This window comes from Xenopus laevis, chromosome 1L (assembly GCF_017654675.1).
Source record: "Xenopus laevis strain J_2021 chromosome 1L, Xenopus_laevis_v10.1, whole genome shotgun sequence".
NCBI classification, from domain to species: domain Eukaryota; kingdom Metazoa; phylum Chordata; class Amphibia; order Anura; family Pipidae; genus Xenopus; species Xenopus laevis.
In genome coordinates this window covers 214,133,209-214,147,469 of record NC_054371.1, presented here as the reverse complement: position 1 = coordinate 214,147,469, position 14,261 = coordinate 214,133,209, and the positions used below count along the sequence as shown (strand labels likewise).

Sequence of the window (14,261 nt, the reverse complement as noted above, 5' to 3'; positions counted from 1 at the left end):
AAAATCGTACGACTATTCGACCATTCGATAGTCGAAGTACTGTCTCTTTAAAAAAAACTTCGACCCCCTAGTTCGCCATCTAAAAGCTACCGAAGTCAATGTTAGGGAAGGTCCCCATAGGCTTGCCTAACTTTTTTTTATCGAAGGATATTCCTTCGATCGTTGAATTTAAATCCTTCAAATCGTTCGATTCAAAGGATTTTATCGTTCGATCGAAGGAATAATCCTTCGATCGTACGATTGTACTATCCGCACTAAATCCTTCGACTTCGATATTCGAAGTCGAAGGATTTCAATTCCCAGTCGAATATGGAGGGTTAATTAACCCTCGATATTCGACCCTTAGTGAATCACCCCCCTTCTGTCAGCAAAAAAGTGACAGGTTTCCTTTAAAGAGAAAAATGACAACAGTCTAATACATTGATATAAAACCTGAAATGTGAACACTCCAGGGGTTATTTATCAAAGTCCGAATTTATCTCAATATTTGCTGGAAAAAAACTGAAATTTTGTTTGTGGGAAAAAATCTGAAAAAAAACGTGAAAAATTCAGATTTTGATGATTTTTTCGGATCTTTCATCTGAGTTTCCCGATTTTTCACCTGAAAACTCAGAATTTTGCCCGAAAACTCAGAAAACTTCGGGGTACTGCCAAAAACCCAGCGCACATCTAAAAATCATTGGGACTTCTCCCATTGACTTATATGCAACCTCGACAGGTCTGAGATGCCGGATTTTCAGATTCAGACTTTTCCATCCTCGGGGTTCAATAAATTCTGAAAAATTCGTGATTTTTTAAAAGTCAGATTTTATAAAAAAAAAATCACAAGTTTTTCGTGATTTTTGCATTCGGAGTTAGGTAAATAACCCCCACAGTGTCTAGCTATAAAATGGCTAACCATGTTGGTATTATTTACACTGTAGAAGAGGGAAAATATGATAATTATGTATATAGAATGAATTCAATTAAAAAGTCTTTATTGGACAACAAGATGGTTTAGACTGCAATTATACTGTAGATCCTTTCATTCACATTGGAAGATGGAAGTTCTGTCTTCATGATGAGAGATGGGGAGAACAGTAGTGATGGGCGAATTTGCACCGTTTCGCCCGAAAAATTAGCGAATTTGCACCGGCGTCTCGTTTTTGACGCCGGCGCCCGTTTTTTCGACGCCGCTGCCCGTTTTTGGCGCCGATGTCCGTTTTTTCAGAAAATTTTTTTTTGACTCCAGCGAATTTTTGGCGCGAATTTTCGCGGGCGTTTCGCGAATTTATTCGTTGGTGGCGAATCGCGCAAATTCGTCGCAAATTCGCGCCTGGCGAATAAATTCGCCCATCACTAGAGAACAGTGAAGTTGTGAAATTCTCACCCTCTTTGTATTGTTAGATACATTAGCGCAGTTTCTCGGCCAATCACCAGGCAAACTTTCGCTTAGGCGAATGATCGTTACTATGCAAAGTCCCTAAAGTGCGAATTTTACAGAACGTTACCTCTTTCACCAGAGTTTCCTTCGCTAACTTAGACCTGAAACTACATCCTCCTCAATCTTATGTCAGTGACATCATATCCTGTATGCCGTAAACTCATAGAATTTTTTAAAAAACTCTGGTGTTTTTTCATATTTTAAAGTGGGATTGTCTTTAAAAGTAACTATTACATTTTTTTTATTGTAGCGCTATAGTAAATTGTGTGTATTGTACACTACTATTGAGCTCCACTCCCAATAAATGTGCCCCGGATGAGACCTGTAATCTTAAGGAGTGAGACCTCGCAACGGTGTGGAGGCAGGGTGTCGTGCAACTGTAACTGAATTCAGGGTATAATAATTGGGCGCCAGTGGTTCTTATAACTTAAACATGAAACTGATTTATTGAACATACACAACCCTCAGTGGAGTATACAATAGAGCATGACAGGATTTGGCATCACATTGAATAGGCAATACTCACAGCACCATACGGTCAGTAATAGTCCCCACAGGCAAGAGGACGTGCTCCGCAGCAATAAAGGTACACCCAGCTTTCAGCCTTTTCCCTAAGTGGAACCTGAGGGGAATCTATCTACCCTGTTCCTATACACTTAGTCCCTACTTCTGGGCTATTAGTACCCGGGATCTTAATCCCTCTGACGGAGCCTTTAGGTGCTCAGCTAAATAACCTGTCTGTCTGTCACTCCAAGAGTGACCTATAATGGTGAGTAGCCTATTCTTACTAAACCTGTCTAGGTTCCACAGGGCTCTACTTGCCTGTTCAGGTCAGAGCCAGCACAAAATGGACACTGAAAGCATGACTTCAGAGCCTTTTATATCCTAGCAGAGTGCCATCTGCTGGTCACTGTGAGAAGTAGCAGGGGGCATAGCTTAGAGCAGAAAGTACCCCCAAACAGTACCCCTCCCAACTGTATTTAAGGACCCAGTTAGGTGTCCATAACATTGAGGGACTGCCTGACAATAATACTAGGTGTGGCTATTTTACACATCCCTACATTATCATTTGAGGGGCATGCACGGCTGAATTTACCCACCCTTGACCCGCCCCTGTCCCTTTCCCTTAATTCCCGCAAATTTTCATCATCGGGACCAGAGCAATGGGGAATTGCGCACAGGAAATTTAGAAAAATGATTGTATCTCCTGTGCATCCACAGTGTTTGTGAGCCAATGTGGGTGTGGTTGGGCAGCATGCCACCCCTAAAATCCTGCCACCCTAGGCACGGGCATGCCACATTTGTTTTAGGGTGGGCTCATGTCTAGGGCATGAGAGGATCTCTTTTGTCTTTATTTTGCTTCCTTGGACATGTGTAATAAGTTGCCACCACCAACATCTCTAATAAAGTTATCTATACGACCTATATGTACCCACCCTATTTAAATTGACCTAATCATAAGTGTACTAACACTGTTTCGCTAGGCATATATGAACGTTAGCGATAGTTCGCACTGACGAATTAAAGCTAGCAAAACATCACCAGCATTCAGCTGCAGAGACACAATTTCACATTTTAGTGAATTAGTGTAGTGGTAGCGAATTGTTGCCTGGCGAAGTGGCACCAAGTGTGGCGAAGCCTTCGCAGGTGAATTTGCCCCAATTGACCTTTTGAAGTCATGAAACTATTTTTCTTCTTGAGGCTTTAGATTTTTTTTCATCCTATGGATGAGAATTAAAGGGATACTCTCATGGAAAACATGTTTTTTTCAAAACACATCAGTTAATAGTGCTGCTCCAGCAGAATTCTGCACTAAATCCATTTTTCAAAAGAGCAAACAGATTTTTTTATATTCAGTTTTGAAATCTGAAACAGGGCTAGACATTTTGCCAGTTTCCCAGCTGTCCTCAGTCATGTGACTTGTGTTCTGATAAACTTCAGTCACTCTTTACTGCTGTACTGCAAGTTGGAGTGATATCACCCCTTCCCTTCCCCCCCCAGCAGCCTAAAATAAGTACAATGGGAAGTAGTGATGTGCGGGTCAGGGTTTTCCTGATCCACACCCAACCCTAACCCGCCCTCTCCAACCCGCGCCCACCCACACCCGCGCTTCTGGGGTCCTTTTATAGACCCGCGGGCAGACGCAAGACTATAAAACCGGAACCTGCGGGTATCGGGTCGGCCCACACATCACTAATGGGAAGGTAACCAGATAGCAGCTCCCTAACACAAGATAACAGCTCCCTGGTAGATCTAAGAACAGCACTCAATAGTAAAAGCCAATTCCCACTGAGACTAATTCAGTTAAATTAAGTAGAGAAATAACTAGGGATGGGCGAATTTTTCGCCATGTTTCGTCGCAAAAATGACGCCCATAGACTTGTATGGCATCGTGCGTCAAAAAAAAAGATGCTTGTCAAAACAATTTTGCCAAACGACAAAATTTTTTGGACGCACATAGACTTTAATGGGCGTCCGTGACATTTCGCCGGCGGCGAATTTTTGGCGAAATGAAACGGGTCAAATTCGCCCACCCCTAGAAATAACAGCCTGCCAGAAAGTAGTTTCATCAAGTGCATGCACAAGTCACATGGCTGGGGCAGCTGGGAAACTGACAATATGTCTAGCCTCATGTTAGATTTCAAAATTGAATGTAAAAAAATCTGTTTGTTCTTTTGAGAAATGAATTTCAGTGCAGAATTCTACTGGAGCAGCACTATTAACTGATGTTTTTGAAAAAAAAACGTTTTCCCATGACAGTATCCCTTAAAGTATGTTTACGTTGGTCAAACTACTAGGAGAGTTAAAACTGGAATAAAGGAATGATATCCGTACTTTTAAACAAAATACACAGACTGATACGGCAGTGGCCCGCCACTTTAATGCAGCTAAACATACGCATGACCAACTTCAATGGGCAGTGCTGGAGGCAGTACAAACACTGAATAGGGGAGGTCATTTCAAGCAGAGAATGCTCCAGAGAGAGGCCAAATGGATTTTGAAATTAAATGCGCCAGCCCCCAAAGGTTTGAATGAGGCGTGGCGCGTGAAATGCTTTTTATAAAGACTACTAATTTATATAAAAAACTTTCCTTTTCCAGACTCCTATGAGACCGTCTCTTATTTCTTAGAATTTATTGATCAAATATGTGGGTACGGTAAGATATATTTTATTTACTGACCCTAATGTACTTGCCTAAATTATATAATGTATAAATGAAGTTAGAAATTAATACTGTCTAATGGACAGATATAAATGATACTGTCACTCTATAGAGTGACACAGTTTTGGATGTAAATGGTAGGTAGACTCCAACGAGAGTAATAATTATTTTTCAAGTTTGATTCCTCAATAGCGAAATAGTAAGTTATTGTACTGGTTTTATCTTTTGCAACGTTTGTTACAAGTATTTATTAAAGTCTATCTATTTTGATACCATTTTTTAACTGTTATAATATTTTATTGTTGCAGTGTGTATAATGTTTCAAACGTAATCGTTACCTAAAATATGATTTCTTTAGGTGGACAAACACAGTTTGTTGGACTGGGGAATCAAGTTTCACCGTAATCAGCGATTAAGAAACTACTTTTTTTGAACAGCATATGATGTCACAAAGGGAGGAGTAATAGTGTGGGTTTGGGCTTAGAAGGTGGTTTTTGGCATTTGTATTTTACACTTGAAAAAGGATCCTTGCTGATCCGAAACATGTTGGGGCACATTTACTAAGGGTTGAATATCGAGGGTTAATTAATCCTTGCTATTCAACCATCGAAATAAAATCCTTCGACTTCGAAGTCGAAGCATTTACCGCATTTACTTCGATCGAACATTGAAGGATAAATCGATCAACCGAACGATTAAATCCTTCAAATCGAACGATTCAAAGGATTTTAATCCATCGATCGAACGAAGCTATGAAAGCTTATGGGGAAGGTCCCCATAGGCTAACATTAGTGCTCGGTAGGTTTTAAGTGGCGAAGTAGGTAGTCAAAGTTTTTTTTAAAGAGACAGTACTTCGACTATCGAATGGTTGATAGTCGAACGATTTTTAGTTCGAATCGTTTGATTCAAAGTCGAAGTCGAAGGTAGCCTATTCGATGGTCGAAGTACCCAAAAAAAATTCAATTTTTTTTTCATTCGAATACTTCACTCAAGCTAAGTAAATGTGCCCCGTTGTGTTAAATAAAAAAACTTTGCAGCAGAGTCTGCGTACTTTGTGCTCCATCCTACACATCATCGTTTAAAGTATTTATTCTGGTCTGACTGGTGTGACCTCTAAAGGAGCAGCTACACAGGTGGAGATCGTTTGAATAAAACCCTGTCTACAGGTATGGGATCCGTTATCTTGAAACCCGTTATCCAGAAAGCTCTGAATTACGCAATGGCCGACTCCCATAGTCTCCATTTTATCCAAATAATCAGAAAATGTTCTCTGTAATAATAAAACAGTAGCTTGTACTTGATCCCAACTAAGATATAATAAATCCTTATTGGAGACAAAACCAGCCTATTGGGTTTATTTAATGTTTTCATTATTTTGTAGTAGATTTACGGTATGAAGATCAAAACTACAGAAAGATCCATTATCCGAAAAAACCCCTGGTCCCGAGCATTCTGTAAAACAGGCCTCATACTTGTAATAAACTTACAGATTTACCAATCCCAAAAAGTCCTTCCTGTGTCTTGAAGGATCGTGGTACTATTCGTGGCATGCTGCAATAAACACTTAGCAAGGTATAACCTGCTTGCATTACCTGTGTGCCGGGGAACTTCTTGTCGCCATTGGATCGTGAGGTTGCCGTTTCCTCCATTTTGCTGTGCACCAGGGATCTCTACCTTTCGGGAGGGCCAGGGTGTGTGAGTACTTCTTGGATTGTTCTACTATTCGTTTTTCCCCAGCAGGCATAGAAAAAAAAGCATTTAAAATGTAGTAAATCGTTTTTTGGAATTGTCTTAAATGGAAAATTATCAGATTTAGTTACAATGAAAAATACTCTCAGCTCTCTTTTATGTTTAGCTTTTAGAAAGATGTCCTGATTGTTATTGTTGCTTTGTATTGTCTCCTAGGAATGTGGCAGTCCAGGGTCATAATACACACAACTATACCTGGGGATACAATTACTTTACTATGAGTGGCAGCTTTATAGTAATTGCACATCAAAGGCTGCTTTACTAAAAGTATCAGATTTCCTATAAATACAGAGCCAGGGGTCATTTAGACAAATGCTTTATTATAAGCACTAGGGCTTCCAGTAAATAAGGTACATAGCCAGAGGCAAGCTCTCCTTGTGTATAAAGTCACAGAATGAATAGTGTTTTCAAACAATGAACAGCTTCTTCTACCATGACTGGCCTGACATGACACTCCATACATGGTCTTCTCACTATTTTTTTGGCATGTTTGGTGATGTATCTTGCATTTCTGGGGGTTTCTGGTCCTTACATGGCACACAACCTATACTTTAAACTGTGTATGTTTGGATCACTAGGTATTGGGTGGTAATGGCAGTTTAGGCTAGGCATTTTATTAGTGGAACACGTGCTTCTTTCCGGTCAAGGCTATCCCAGAACTGCCATAGGGAAAGACTCAGTCTTGTAGATCGAGCCTGCCATAAGGCCAATGGGCTCATTTATTTGGCAAACCGCCATGTTTTCATTAATTGCCTCTTGCTAGAATGGAGTGCAAAAACCTGTGCCAATCTGATGAATACAGAGTGTCTGTGTGGGGGCGGCACTATCTATAGGGTGCACTGGTTGGCACAAGGTACTTGCAGCAGCTATTATTAATAAGACTTACCATGTGCTGTGTTTGGTAATTTGGTCTATAACGTATAGAACAATGCATCACCGTTAATAACTGAGGCCTGCGGCAATTAGCTAAGCCCCAAACCTTAACAAGCAAATGTTATCCTTTTGACAATCCCCAACCTGTGAGCCACATTCAAATGTAAAAAAGAGAGTTGGGGAGCAACACAAGCATGAAAAAGTTCTTTGGGATGCCGAATAATGACTGTGATGGGCTATTTGGTAGTCCCTATGTGGACTGACAGACTACAGAAGACTGTTTGACAGTACACCTGTGTTTTATACAACCAAAACTTACCTCCAAGCCTGGAATTCAAAAATAAGCTCCTGCTTTGAGGCCACTGATAACATCCAAGGGTAACATGTTGCTCACAGGCCACTGGTTAGGAATCACTACCTTAACAAAAGTCTTGATAAAGTGCTGCCATGCCCACAACATGTCATGTTTTTTTTGTATAAATAAAACACTGGTTGAAGCATAGTTCTGCTTCCTAGCTTTATGTAAGTGTTCCAGTTATGGTACTTCAGAATATCCTTACGTTTGTGACTGTACACCAATACTTTGTATGAAACGAGCAAAAGCACAACAGGAATTGTTCTCCCCTCCGAGGCAAATTTATTTATCTCAATATTTTCTGCTACAAACTCTGGTCAAATTAACTCTGTTTTGTTTTTTTTTGTGCTTATTTATTATTACATTTTTCCAAAAATTTGCTGTTCGGGAAAAAAAATCTGATTTTCGCGTTTTTTTCATCCGATTTTTTGGCTGAAAACTCCGGGGTATCGCACGAAACCCAGCGCACATCAAAAAATCATTGGGACTTCTCCCATTGACTTATATGCAACCTCGATAGGTCTGAGATGCTGGATTTTTAGATTCTGGCTTTTCCATTCTCTGGGTTTAATTCCAAAAATTCGTGATTTTTTAAAAGTCTGATTTTATAAAAAGAAAATCACTACTTTTTTTCTTGATTTTTGCATTTGGAGTTTTGTAAATAACACCCTATGTGTGCACCATGTAGTTTTATGTATGCTACAAGAGCAACTGGACTGACTTTGATTTAATCACTACATGAAGCACATGGTTGGTTAAGCTAGTCATGCAAAAAGCATGGTTACAGTTTGGTTAGTTACAGTTGCATGGGTAACACCAAATCTTGTACAGGTATGGGACAGAATGCTTGGGACCTGGGGTTTTCTTGATAATGGATCTTTCTGTAATTTGGATCTTCATACCTTAAGTCTACTAGAAAATCAAGTAAACATGAAATAAACCCAATAGGCTGGTTTTGCTTCCAATAAGGATTAATTATATCTCAGTTGGGATCAAGTACAAGCTACTGTTTTATTATTACAGAGAAAAGGAAATAAATTTTTTTGGATTATTTGATTATAATGGAGTCTATGGGAGACAACCTTTCCCATACCTGTATTAATCAGCTGGATTTGTTTTTAAAAAATAATCAGGCAAAATTATCTGTTTTAACCGATACACTGATTCACATCTATAGTTCAAAATGACCAGACTGAATATTGTGGGTTTAGTACAAAACTGCACAGAGGGACTCATTTATCATGAAGGTGGAAATGCAAAAAAATCACACAAAGCACTAATCCTAATAGCCCCTGGGCTATAAGTCAGAATGGAGAGTAAAGAGATGTAATGCTACTACATACTTATGGGTGGGAAGTAGGTGAATGTAAGACAGCAGTCCAACTGCGGCCTGCGGCACCCCCATTGTGTTGCCCTCCATTAAAGTCTGACTGCTGTGATTGCTTACCTTTGTGTAAGCAATTAAGGGTATCCTCCTTCTGTTGTATATACTTTGTGTAAGATTCAAAAGGTATCAGAACTGAGATCAACTGGCCCCTGCATTGTTCACACCTCAAATTCAAGATGTAAAAACCCTGCATTGTTCACACTTGTAATCCCATATTTTGTTCACACCTATAACCTGCATTGTTCACACTTCAGACACACTTCACACTGTCAGTGCCCACATTATTCACCTGTTCATATGGACTGTAGGAGCAGCACTGGCATTGTCTGACTGTACATAGTAAAGGACTGTTCATCCAAAAGAAGTCTTGATAGGTTTCCCTGTCTCTTGTCCTGCTCTGCCTGTGTCTGCTCTACCCTACCTATGTGTGTCATACTCTGCCTGTCCTACACTGCCCGTGTGTGCCATACTCTGCCTGTCCTACACTGCATGTATGTGCTATACTCTGCCTGCTCTACACTGCCTGATTGTGTCATACTCTGCCTGCTCTACACTGCCTGTGTGTGCCATACTCTGCCTGTCCTACACTGCATGTGTGTGCCATACTCTGCCTGTCCTACACTGCATGTGTGTGCCATACTCTGCCTGCTCTACACTGCCTGTGTGTGCCATACTCTGCCTGTCCTACACTACCTGTGTGTGCTATACTCTGCCTGCTCTACATTGCCTGAGCGTGTCATACTCTGCCTGCTCTACACTGCCTGTGTGTGCCATACTCTGTCTGTCCTACACTACCTGTGTGTGCCATACTCTGCCTGCTCTACACTGCCTGTGTGTGCAATACTCTGCCTGTCCTATGCTCCCTGTGTGTGCCATACTCTGCCTGCCCTACACTGCCTGTGGGAGGTGGGAAGTTTGTTAGCATTTGGAAACACTTGTTAGAGGGTCCCCATGGGGTTTAATCATGTGCTCTGTTTTCCACAGGGGGAGGAGGAGGCATATGGATATAAGGGTATGATTTAATATAACTTCAATTCTTCACATATGATAAGTAATATCCCTGCAGTCAGCGCCGATCCGCGCCTTTATGCCGCCTGAGGCGGCCTTCCGTTGCCGCCCCGACCCCTCCTCACGGCGCTCACATTTTCTGCGCAGGAGGGGGTCGGGGCGCTGCACGACGCTAGTGCAGAGAGCGCGTTTGCGCTCTCTGCACTAGAAGAGCCGAATTTCCGGGTTGAAAACCGGAAATTCGGCTCTTAGTTACCAGGAGCGGCATTTTTGCCGCCCCTGGTAACCAGGGGGGCGCTGCCGCATGAGGCGAGTGTCTCAACTCGCCTCATTGGTGGAGCGCCCCTGCCTGCAGTGAGCACCAACCATTTGCTTTTTTATGTGCTACCACCATTAATGTGGATATAGTCTTAAAAGTTCTGGTGGTAACATGGGTCTGATTTAAAGTGGGTGTGATTTTAAAAAAGGAGTGGCCAATACTGGCTTCTATTATTGGCCCTCCACCAACAAAAATTCCTGCCCGTGGTTCCACATAAGTTGGACAGCACTATAGTAGTCTTTTTGAAGCAAACACATCCCTTTTGCCAATGCGGGCATTAGTACATCATATTTAAATTACTTTAAAACACTTTTAATAAACTTTTATTTTTGGTCTTACTGTTCCTTTAAGGGTGTATTCCATCAGGGCCCAGGGTGTTGTTTATATTCATTTTGCTTAAAGGGGTTGTTCACCTTCAACAACTACTTGTTTTCATGTAGATCTCCAGAAATAACGACTTTCTCCAATTACATTCTATTTTCCGTGTGTCACCGTATTTCTAATATTGAAGTGTAAAGTGTATTTTTTCACGTTCTAAAGCAGCTCTGGGAGGGGGGGTCGCAGACCCTGTAAACTGTTCTAAATTGATACATTTAGTTGATACGTTTCTTATCTTTGTCCCTGCTGAGCAGAATCGATGGGTTTCAATAACTGTTAGAAACAATACAATAGTTGCTAATACTCCAGAGATGCTGCTGAGAAATAGTGATGGGCGAATTTGCGGCGTTTCGCCGAAAAATTCGCGAATTTCGCGCGAATTTCGCGAAACGACGAAAAATTCGCGAAACGGCGCCGGCGTCTCGTTTTCGACGCCGGTGCCCGTTTTTGACGCCGGCGCCCGTTTTTTTCGACGCCGGCGCCCGTTTTTGGCGCCGGCGCCCGTTTTTTACGCCGCGAATTTTTGCGGGCGTTTCGCAAATTTATTCGCTGGCGGCGAATCGCGCAAATTCGCCGCGAATTCGCGCCTGGCGAATAAATTCGCCCATCACTACGGAGAAATGGATCAACTAATGGAGCAAATTGTAACAGTTTAGAGTCTGCACCTGAATTACTGAACTGTCAGACTCAAACACCAGAGACAGGAACATTCAACTTTAAATTTAGATTTTGGAAAAACAGGAAAATACAAATAATGGAAAGTAATTGAAAAAAGTATTTATTTCTGGGGAACAATCTTTAAACAACTGAACTGAAGGTGAACAACCCCTTTAAGCATTTAAGTACATAACCGGCGTCAGTCACTGACAACTTGTTTAAGCTGAGCCATAAATACATTTACAGAGTTGGTCCTGGACTCCTCTATGGTATACAGTACATTGAATAAAATAATGGATTAAGCACATTTGCTTTTTCAGTGAAAGTTTCGTCGAGCCACACTATCAATCTACATATACAGTACTTACAAAACCTTTTTGGGATTAGTCCTATTTTAGGAAGCAAGCAGTTCCTCAAGTCTTTCCTGTTTAATGTTAGCAAATGCATTCCTATATTATATTATAATGATATTGAATTTCCACACTTAAATGTAGTTCCACTTGCCTCATACTGCATATTAAATGATATTGGCTTAAATTGTCCCCGATATCTGTACATTTCCTTGCTGTTCTATAGACTCAGCAACATTTCTAATTTCCCTTCCCAAAAGAGCTATTTTAAACCATGTGCCGTGGGAATGCTTCAGACACTTCTCTTTTTTTCTTCTTGCTGTACTGTGGTGACTTCTCTTTGAGAAATAGCAGAGATTTTCTCAGAGTAGCTTTTGCATGTTGCATATTTGTATATTGTGAAAAGAAATTTACCTTAACAAAAACACAGAGGTACCTCCATGCTCCATGGTTCCTGAGCTCATCCCTCCTAACACATTTTGCATCACTGATCTGATGGGTCTAGTCCTCTTAGAAAAAAACACCAAGTATTGCTTCCTTACAAATCATGGGTCCCAATTTTGCTTCCTGGCCATGCCCTAACGGCTACACACCCAATTAACACTTATTTCTGGTTAAGCCCCCCCACTTTGTAGAGATCTAACCCCTCACTGGTACCAAGCTCATGAGAGGACTCCTGTTTGGCAACCCTACTGCTAAGACCTTCATTTAGGTAGAAAACATATCTGTAGCAGTGTATCAAAAACTTTGGCAAAATCTAAGTCACGTCTAATGCTTTCTTACAGTCCAACTTCCTACATCAGAATATGCAAGTAAATCTGCTTGACATGATCCGTCCATAATAATGCCATGCTGATCACTGCTTGTAATGCCATTCTCCAAATCTGTGAATGTGAACTCTTCACAAGGTGGCCATATACAGGCTTCCCCGATCGATATCTGGCCAAAAGTTGGGCAGGGCTAATGGGATCATGGACCGCATCTGTTGCGGTCACACTATCTGACCACCTGTACTCCTGCACTAGGGCCCATGATCGGACAGTCCGATATCGCCCATTCAAAGTGGGTGATGGATGACCAAGAGCTCTTTTCTTATTTTTCACATGGGATTGTTTTGGTCTGTGACCCATGACATGTTTTACCGCCCTCTTGTGGAACTGGGTTGTCACATTTGCGGGTGGCAGTCAAATCTCCATTAACGCAATTAGGTGAAACAGTCCAACATCCCCATCCACCATCAATGGGCTCTTTTGGCTCTGTGGATAACAAGAAATTCATGTTTACCTGGTGTTCTCCTCAGTGTTAGTCATGATCATATTTATATCTCCAAATAGCCTTCCTGCTCACAAGATTATGAGAGACTTTTAAACAACATTCATCTGGACTTCAATTCTACCACAATCACCTCTCAAGGCCTAGAATTAGAAAATTCATGTATTTATTAAGGTTGGTGTCTTTCTGTATTGGTAGATTAGGCTTCCTGATAAGACAGTTGACCTTCAGTACCTGCACAGTGTTCCATATTTCTTTAGAGTAGGATAGCCTCCATTAAAGGAAATATAAACTCCCCAAACAAATAAAACATTTTAAAATTGTTCTCTTCTGAGCACTGTTGCAATTTACATTCATTATTTTTTAATTAGATTTTTATTAATTTTATATTATAATAATGTATAATTATAAAAATGATAAAATATAATGAATAAAATAAAATTTCCATTTATCATTTTTACTATTATACTTGTCTTTATGTTTTCAGTATATTAGCAGTTTTTACCCTACTAATATAATGAAACTGAAATAACAGTGCCCCCTACTGTCTGATTTTGCCTGACAGTCAGGGGGAAAGTTTCAGAGGAAGAGGAAAGTCTTCGGAAGTTGCTGTGCTTAGAAAAGAGCAGAAAAGAGTCATCTGACCCATCTACACATTCAAAGGACCCCAAGAGGGTTAAAGGAACAGTAACATTAAAAAATTAATTGTTTTGTAATAAAAATATAATGTAGTGTTGCCCTGCACTGGTAAAACTGATGTGTTTGCTTCAGAAACACTACTATTGTTTATATAAATAAGCTGCTGTGTAGCAATAGGAGCAGCCATTCAAAGGAGAAAAATCTCAGGTTACACAGCAGATAAACTCTGTAGTACATAATGGTGTCATCTGTTATCCTCTATTTAACCTGTGCCATATAGACTTTTTTATATTTCCGCCATTGTACACAGCAGCTTGTTTATATAAACTATAGTAGTGTTTCTAAAGCAAACACATCCGTTTTAGGGCAGAGACACACAGGAAGATTCGGAGAGACTGAGTCGCCCGGCAACTAATTGCATCTTCTTCGGGAGACTAATCACCCTGAAAAGCTTTCCTGCTGGCTGGAATCTAAATCGCCGGCAGAATGGCACTCGGAACGATTAATTTTCCGAAGTCGCCTGAAATTTCCTTGTGAGGCAACTTCGGAAAACGAACCGCTCAGCGTGCCACCCCGCTGGCGATTTACATTCTAGGCTTTTCGGGGAGATTAGTCGCTTGAAGAAGAGGCGATTTGTTGCTGGTCGACTAAATCTCCCCTAATCTTAGCGAGTGCCCTTACTGGTGC

At 40.9% G+C, this 14,261-nt stretch overlaps 1 protein-coding gene across 1 annotated transcript in view; it reads right to left on the bottom strand.

Moving 5' to 3' along the window:
- Positions 1-14,261, bottom strand: part of c9.L (complement C9 L homeolog) — a 52,370-nt gene that overhangs the window by 26,633 nt on the left and 11,476 nt on the right. The window lies entirely within an intron of this gene.